Source organism: Callionymus lyra, unplaced genomic scaffold (genome assembly GCF_982586985.1).
Source record: "Callionymus lyra unplaced genomic scaffold, fCalLyr1.hap1.1 HAP1_SCAFFOLD_126, whole genome shotgun sequence".
In the NCBI taxonomy this organism is placed as follows: domain Eukaryota; kingdom Metazoa; phylum Chordata; class Actinopteri; order Syngnathiformes; family Callionymidae; genus Callionymus; species Callionymus lyra.
This window is the reverse complement of record NW_028258603.1, coordinates 32501-40000: the sequence shown is the minus strand read 5'-3', so window position 1 is coordinate 40000 and position 7500 is coordinate 32501. Positions and strand designations below refer to the sequence as shown.

The window sequence follows — 7500 nt, the reverse complement described above, 5'->3', positions numbered from 1 at the left end:
CTGGGGAGCCTCCTCCTGCGGGGATGGAGAACCAAGGGGCCTGGGGAGCCTCCTCCTGCGGGCATGGAGAACATGGGGGCCTGGGGAGCCTCCTCCTGCGGGCATGGAGAACCAGGGGGCCTGGGGAGCCTCCTCCTGCGGGCATGGAGAACCAGGGGGCCTGGGGAGCCTCCTCCTGCGGGGATGGAGAACCAGGGGCCTGGGGAGCCTCCTCCTGCGGGGATGGAGAACCAAGGGGCCTGGGGAGCCTCCTCCTGCGGGCATGGAGAACATGGGGGTCTGGGGAGCCTCCTCCTGCGGGGATGGAGAACCAGGGGGCCTGGGGAGCCTCCTCCTGCGGGGATGGGGAACCAGGGGGCCTGGGGAGCCTCCTCCTGCGGTGATGGGGAACCATGGGGCCTGGGGAGCCTCCTCCTGCGGGGATGGAGAACCAGGGGGCCTGGGGAGCCTCCTCCTGCGGGGATGGAGAACCAGGGCGCCTGGGGAGCCTACTCCTGCGGGGATGGAGAACCAAGGGGCCTGGGGAGCCTCCTCCTGCGGGCATGGAGAACATGGGGGCCTGGGGAGCCTCCTCCTGCGGGGATGGAGAACCAGGGGGCCTGGGGAGCCTCCTCCTGCGGGGATGGAGAACCAGGGGGCCTGGGGAGCCTCCTCCTACGGGCATGGAGAACCAGGGGGCCTGGGGAGCCTCCTCCTGCGGGGATGGGGAACCAGGGGCCTGGGGAGCCTCCTCCTGCGGGCATGGAGAACCAGGGGGCCTGGGGAGCCTCCTCCTGCGGGGATGGGGAACCAGGGGGCCTGGGGAGCCTCCTCCTGCACCAGGGGGCCTGGGGAGCCTCCTCCTGCGGGGATGGGGAACCAGGGGGCCTGGGGAGCCTCCTCCTGCGGTGATGGGGAACCATGGGGCCTGGGGAGCCTCCTCCTGCGGGGATGGGGAACCAGGGGGCCTGGGGAGCCTCCTCCTGCGGGGATGGGGAACCAGGGGCCTGGGGAGCCTCCTCCTGCACCAGGGGGCTTGGGGAGCCTCCTCCTGCGGGGATGGGGAACCAGGGGGCCTGGGGAGCCTCCTCCTGCGGGGATGGGGAACCAGGGGCCTGGGGAACATTTTCAACACTTTGGGGCATTTCACAAGCGCTTCCCTCGCTTACGGCCACACCACCCTGAATGAGCCCGATCTCGTCTGATCTCGGAAGCCAAGCAGGGTCGGGCCCAGTTAGTACTTGGATGGGAGACCGCCTGGGAATACTGGGTGCTGTAAGCATTTTTTTTTGCCATTATTTGTGGGTAGAAAAGTGAGAAAAGTGACCTAAAATAGAACCGGGACTAGGCGGCAGTTCCCCCCACCAGGCGGCGGCATTTGGGGCATTATTTGTGGGTAAGAAAGTGAGAAAAGTGACCTAAAATAGAACCGGGACTAGGCGGCAGTTCCCCCCACCAGGCGGCGGCATTTGGGGCATTATTTGTGGGTAAGAAAGTGAGAAAAGTGACCTAAAATAGAACCGGGACTAGGCGGCAGTTCCCCCCACCAGGCGGCGGCATTTGGGGCATTATTTGTGGGTCAGAAAGTGAGAAAAGTGACCTAAAATAGAACCGGGACTAGGCGGCAGTTCCCCCCACCAGGCGGCGGCATTTGGGGCATTATTTGTGGGTCAGAAAGTGAGAAAAGTGACCTAAAATAGAACCGGGACTAGGCGGCAGTTCCCCCCACCAGGCGGCGGCATTTGGGGCATTATTTGTGGGTAAGAAAGTGAGAAAAGTGACCTAAAATAGAACCGGGACTAGGCGGCAGTTCCCCCCACCAGGCGGCGGCATTTGGGGCATTATTTGTGGGTCAGAAAGTGAGAAAAGTGACCTAAAATAGAACCGGGACTAGGCGGCAGTTCCCCCCACCAGGCGGCGGCATTTGGGGCATTATTTGTGGGTAAGAAAGTGAGAAAAGTGACCTAAAATAGAACCGGGACTAGGCGGCAGTTCCCCCCACCAGGCGGCGGCATTTGGGGCATTATTTGTGGGTCAGAAAGTGAGAAAAGTGACCTAAAATAGAACCGGGACTAGGCGGCAGTTCCCCCCACCAGGCGGCGGCATTTGGGGCATTATTTGTGGGTCAGAAAGTGAGAAAAGTGACCTAAAATAGAACCGGGACTAGGCGGCAGTTCCCCCCACCAGGCGGCGGCATTTGGGGCATTATTTGTGGGTCAGAAAGTGAGAAAAGTGACCTAAAATAGAACCGGGACTAGGCGGCAGTTCCCCCCACCAGGCGGCGGCATTTGGGGCATTATTTGTGGGTCAGAAAGTGAGAAAAGTGACCTAAAATAGAACCGGGACTAGGCGGCAGTTCCCCCCACCAGGCGGCGGCATTTGGGGCATTATTTGTGGGTCAGAAAGTGAGAAAAGTGACCTAAAATAGAACCGGGACTAGGCGGCAGTTCCCCCACCAGGCGGCGGCATTTGGGGACCCGTAGTGTGGGCAGAAAACTCACCAAAGTGACTTAAAATAGAACCGGTGCAGGCGGCATGTTCCCCCACCAGATGGCGGCATTTGGGGACCCGTAGTGTGGGCAGAAAACTCACCAAAGTGACTTAAAATAGAACCGGTGCAGGCGGCATGTTCCCCCACCAGATGGCGGCATTTGGGGACCCGTAGTGTGGGTAGAAAACTCACCAAAGTGACTTAAAATAGAACCGGTGCAGGCGGCATGTTCCCCCACCAGATGGCGGCATTTGGGGACCCGTAGTGTGGGTAGAAAACTCACCAAAGTGACTTAAAATAGAACCGGTGCAGGCGGCATGTTCCCCCACCAGATGGCGGCATTTGGGGACCCGTAGTGTGGGCAGAAAACTCACCAAAGTGACTTAAAATAGAACCGGTGCAGGCGGCATGTTCCCCCACCAGATGGCGGCATTTGGGGACCCGTAGTGTGGGTAGAAAACTCACCAAAGTGACTTAAAATAGAACCGGTGCAGGCGGCATGTTCCCCCACCAGATGGCGGCATTTGGGGACCCGTAGTGTGGGTAGAAAACTCACCAAAGTGACTTAAAATAGAACCGGTGCAGGCGGCATGTTCCCCCACCAGATGGCGGCATTTGGGGACCCGTAGTGTGGGCAGAAAACTCACCAAAGTGACTTAAAATAGAACCGGTGCAGGCGGCATGTTCCCCCACCAGATGGCGGCATTTGGGGACCTGCAGTGTGGGTAGAAAACTCACCAAAGTGTCCTAAAATAGAACCGGGACCAGGGGGCCTCTTCCCCCACCAGGTGGCGGGCTTGGGGGGCTTGGTTTCCGGGTAGAAAACTCACCAAAGTGTCCTAAAATAGAACCGGGACCAGGGGGCATGTTCCCCCACCAGGCGGCGGGCTTGGGGGGCTTGGTTTGCGGGTAGAAAACTCACCAAAGTGTCCTAAAATAGAACCAGGACCAGGGGGCATGTTCCCCCACCAGGCGGCGGGCTTGGGGGGCTTGGTTTGCGGGTAGAAAACTCACCAAAGTGTCCTAAAATAGAACCGGGACCAGGGGGCCTCTTCCCCCACCAGGCGGCGGGCTTGGGGGGCTTGGTTTGCGGGTAGAAAACTCACCAAAGTGACCTAAAATAGAACCGGGCTAGGCGGCATGTTCCCCCACCAGGCGGCGGGCTTGGGGGGCTTGGTTTGCGGGTAGAAAACTCACCAAAGTGTCCTAAAATAGAACCGGGACCAGGGGGCATGTTCCCCCACCAGGCGGCGGGCTTGGGGGGCTTGGTTTGCGGGTAGAAAACTCACCAAAGTGTCCTAAAATAGAACCGGGACCAGGGGGCATCTTCCCCACCAGGCGGCGGGCTTGGGGGGCTTGGTTTGCGGGTAGAAAACTCACCAAAGTGTCCTAAAATAGAACCGGGACCAGGGGGGCCTCTTCCCCCACCAGGCGGCGGGCTTGGGGGGCTTGGTTTGCGGGTAGAAAACTCACCAAAGTGACCTAAAATAGAACCGGGCCAGGCGGCATGCTCCCCCACCAGGCGGCGGGCTTGGGGGGCTTGGTTTGCGGGTAGAAAACTCACCAAAGTATCGGCAAAATAGAACCAGGGAAGGGGGGGATGTCGGTCACAAGGTGCCCGAGTCAGAGAACCAGGAAAACGGACATAAATCCAGAAAACCTCGGTGTCTGACTGCTCCTCAAAAAGTGGTCTTTTTGATGTCACGAGCGCAACCACCTAGAGGTTAATGGGGAGGGATGGTGTGAGCGCAAACGGATTTTTCCTAAGTGTGACTGCTCCTCAAAAAGTGGTCTTTTTGATGTCACGAGCGCAACCACCTAGAGGTTAATGGGGAGGGATGGTGTGAGCGCAAACGGATTTTTCCTAAGTGTGACTGCTCCTCAAAAAGTGGTCTTTTTGATGTCACGAGCGCAACCACCTAGAGGTTAATAGGGAGCGAGTACAACAGGGGAGGGAGTGAATGGGCTCGGACTGTGGCCGAGCCTGGTGCCTCAAAATCGGACAAGGTTGGACTGGAAGCCCGCTGAGAACTCTGGTTCTTTTGCCAGACGAAACGAATTTTTTCCGAGTGTGACTGCTCTGCAAAAAGTGGTCTTTTTGATGTCACGAGCGCAACCACCTAGAGGTTAATGGGGAGGGAGTGGAAAAAACGACAAAGTGTTGAGCTCCGGACCGGGATGGCGGGCGACTCGAGCGGTCATGCCCGACTTTGAGACACTTTGTCGCGGTCATGCGAGCGACCTCCACTGCTCCCCGGAGGTGCCCCGGACCGGGTTGGCGGGTGACTCGAGCGGTCCTGCCCGACTTTGAGACACTTTGTCGCGGTCATGCGGGCGCCTCCGCCGGTCCCCGGAGGTGCCCCGGACCGGGTTGGCGGGTGACTCGAGCGGTCATGCCCGACTTTGAGACACTTTGTCGCGGTCATGCGGGCGTCCTCCGCCGGTCCCTGGAGGTGCCCCGGACCGGGGTGGCGGGTGACTCGAGCGGTCGTGCCCGACTTTGAGACACTTTGTCGCGGTCATGCGGGCGTCCTCCGCCGGTCCCTGGAGGTGCCCCGGACCGGGTTGGCGGGTGACTCGAGCGGTCGTGCCCGACTTTGAGACACTTTGTCGCGGTCATGCGGGCGTCCTCCGCCGGTCCCCGGAGGTGCCCCGGACCGGGTTGGCGGGTGACTCGAGCGGTCATGCCCGACTTTGAGACACTTTGTCGCGGTCATGCGGGCCTCCTCCGCCGGTCCCTGGAGGTGCCCCGGACTGGGTTGGCGGGTGACTCGAACGGTCATGCCCGACTTTGAGACACTTTGTCGCGGTCATGCGGGCGTCCTCCGCCGGTCCCTGGAGGTGCCCCGGACCGGGTTGGCGGGTGACTCGAGCGGTCATGCCCGACTTTGAGACACTTTGTCGCGGTCATGCGGGCCTCCTCCGCCGGTCCCTGGAGGTGCCCCGGACCGGGTTGGCGGGTGACTCGAACGGTCATGCCCGACTTTGAGACACTTTGTCGCGGTCATGCGGGCGTCCTCCGCCGGTCCCTGGAGGTGTCCCCGGACCGGGTTGGCGGGTGACTCGAGCGGTCGTGCCCGACTTTGAGACACTTTGTCGCGGTCATGCGGGCATCCTCCGCCGGTCCCTGGAGGTGCCCCGGACCGGGTTGGCGGGTGACTCGAGCGGTCGTGCCCGACTTTGAGACACTTTGTCGCGGTCATGCGGGCGTCCTCCGCCGGTCCCTGGAGGTGCCCCGGACCGGGTTGGCGGGTGACTCGAGCGGTCGTGCCCGACTTTGAGACACTTTGTCGCGGTCATGCGGGCGTCCTCCGCCGGTCCCTGGAGGTGCCCCGGACCGGGTTGGCGGGTGACTCGAGCGGTCGTGCCCGACTTTGAGACACTTTGTCGCGGTCATGCGGGCGTCCTCCGCCGGTCCCTGGAGGTGCCCCGGACCGGGTTGGCGGGTGACTCAAGCGGTCATGCCCGACTTTGAGACACTTTGCCGCGGTCATGCGGGCGACCTCCGCCGGTCCCTGGAGGTGCCCCGGACCGGGTTGGCGGGGTGACTCGAGCGGTCGTGCCCGACTTTGAGACACTTTGCCGTGGTCATGCGGGCGACCTCCGCCGGTCCCTGGATGGCGGGCTCCAGTGAGGTCGGCGGGGGAAGGCTCGGGCTGAGGCCGACTTCGGTGCCTCAAAGTCGGACAAGGTTGGATTGGAAGTCCGCTGTGTTGAGGACCAGTGGCATTCGGCGGTGGAACGCTCAGAACTTGGCCGACATCGGTGCCTCAACGTCGGACAAGGTTGGAGTGGATGACCGCTGATAACTCTGGTTCTTTTGCCAGACGAAAGAAATTTTTCCCGAGTGTGACTGCTCTGAAAAAAGTGGTCTTTTTGATGTCACGAGCGCAACCACCTAGAGGTTAATAGGGAGGCACCATAACAGGAGAGGGAGTGAAAAGGCTCGGACGGTGGCCGAGCCTGGTGCCTCAAAATCGGACAAGGTTGGAGTGGATGACCGCTGATAACTCTGGTTCTTTTGCCAGACGAAAGAAATTTTTCCCGAGTGTGACTGCTCTGAAAAAAGTGGTCTTTTTGATGTCACGAGCGCAACCACCTAGAGGTTAATAGGGAGGCACCATAACAGGAGAGGGAGTGAAAAGGCTCGGAGGGTGGCCGAGCCTGGTGCCTCAAAATCGGACAAGGTTGGAGTGGATGACCGCTGAAAACTCTGGTTCTTTTGCCAGACGAAAGAAATTTTTTCCGAGTGTGACTGCTCTGAAAAAAGTGGTCTTTTTGATGTCACGAGCGCAACCACCTAGAGGTTAATAGGGAGGCACCATAACAGGAGAGGGAGTGAAAAGGCTCGGAGGGTGGCCGAGCCTGGTGCCTCAAAATCGGACAAGGTTGGAGTGGATGACCGCTGAAAACTCTGGTTCTTTTGCCAGACGAAAGAAATTTTTCCCGAGTGTGACTGCTCTGCAAAAAGTGGTCTTTTTGATGTCACGAGCGCAACCACCTAGAGGTTAATAGGGAGGCACCATAACAGGAGAGGGAGTGAAAAGGCTCGGAGGGTGGCCGAGCCTGGTGCCTCAAAATCGGACAAGGTTGGAGTGGATGACCGCTGAAAACTCTGGTTCTTTTGCCAGACGAAAGAAATTTTTTCCGAGTGTGACTGCTCTGAAAAAAGTGGTCTTTTTGATGTCACGAGCGCAACCACCTAGAGGTTAATAGGGAGGCACCATAACAGGAGAGGGAGTGAAAAGGCTCGGAGGGTGGCCGAGCCTGGTGCCTCAAAATCGGACAAGGTTGGAGTGGATGACCGCTGAAAACTCTGGTTCTTTTGCCAGACGAAAGAAATTTTTCCCGAGTGTGACTGCTCTGCAAAAAGTGGTCTTTTTGATGTCACGAGCGCAACCACCTAGAGGTTAATAGGGAGGCACCATAACAGGAGAGGGAGTGAAAAGGCTCGGAGGGTGGCCGAGCCTGGTGCCTCAAAGTCGGACAAGGTTGGAGTGGATGACCGCTGAAAACTCTGGTTCTTTTGC

The 7500-nt window shown here is 59.5% G+C and overlaps 1 non-coding gene across 1 annotated transcript; it reads left to right on the top strand.

The window, feature by feature from the left end:
• The first annotated feature begins 1142 nt into the window (after positions 1–1142).
• LOC148058252 (5S ribosomal RNA) lies at positions 1143–1261 on the top strand. Its single transcript, XR_015710022.1, has one exon. It is a non-coding gene; the product is annotated as a 5S ribosomal RNA (ribosomal RNA).
• The last annotated feature ends 6239 nt before the right edge of the window (positions 1262–7500 follow it).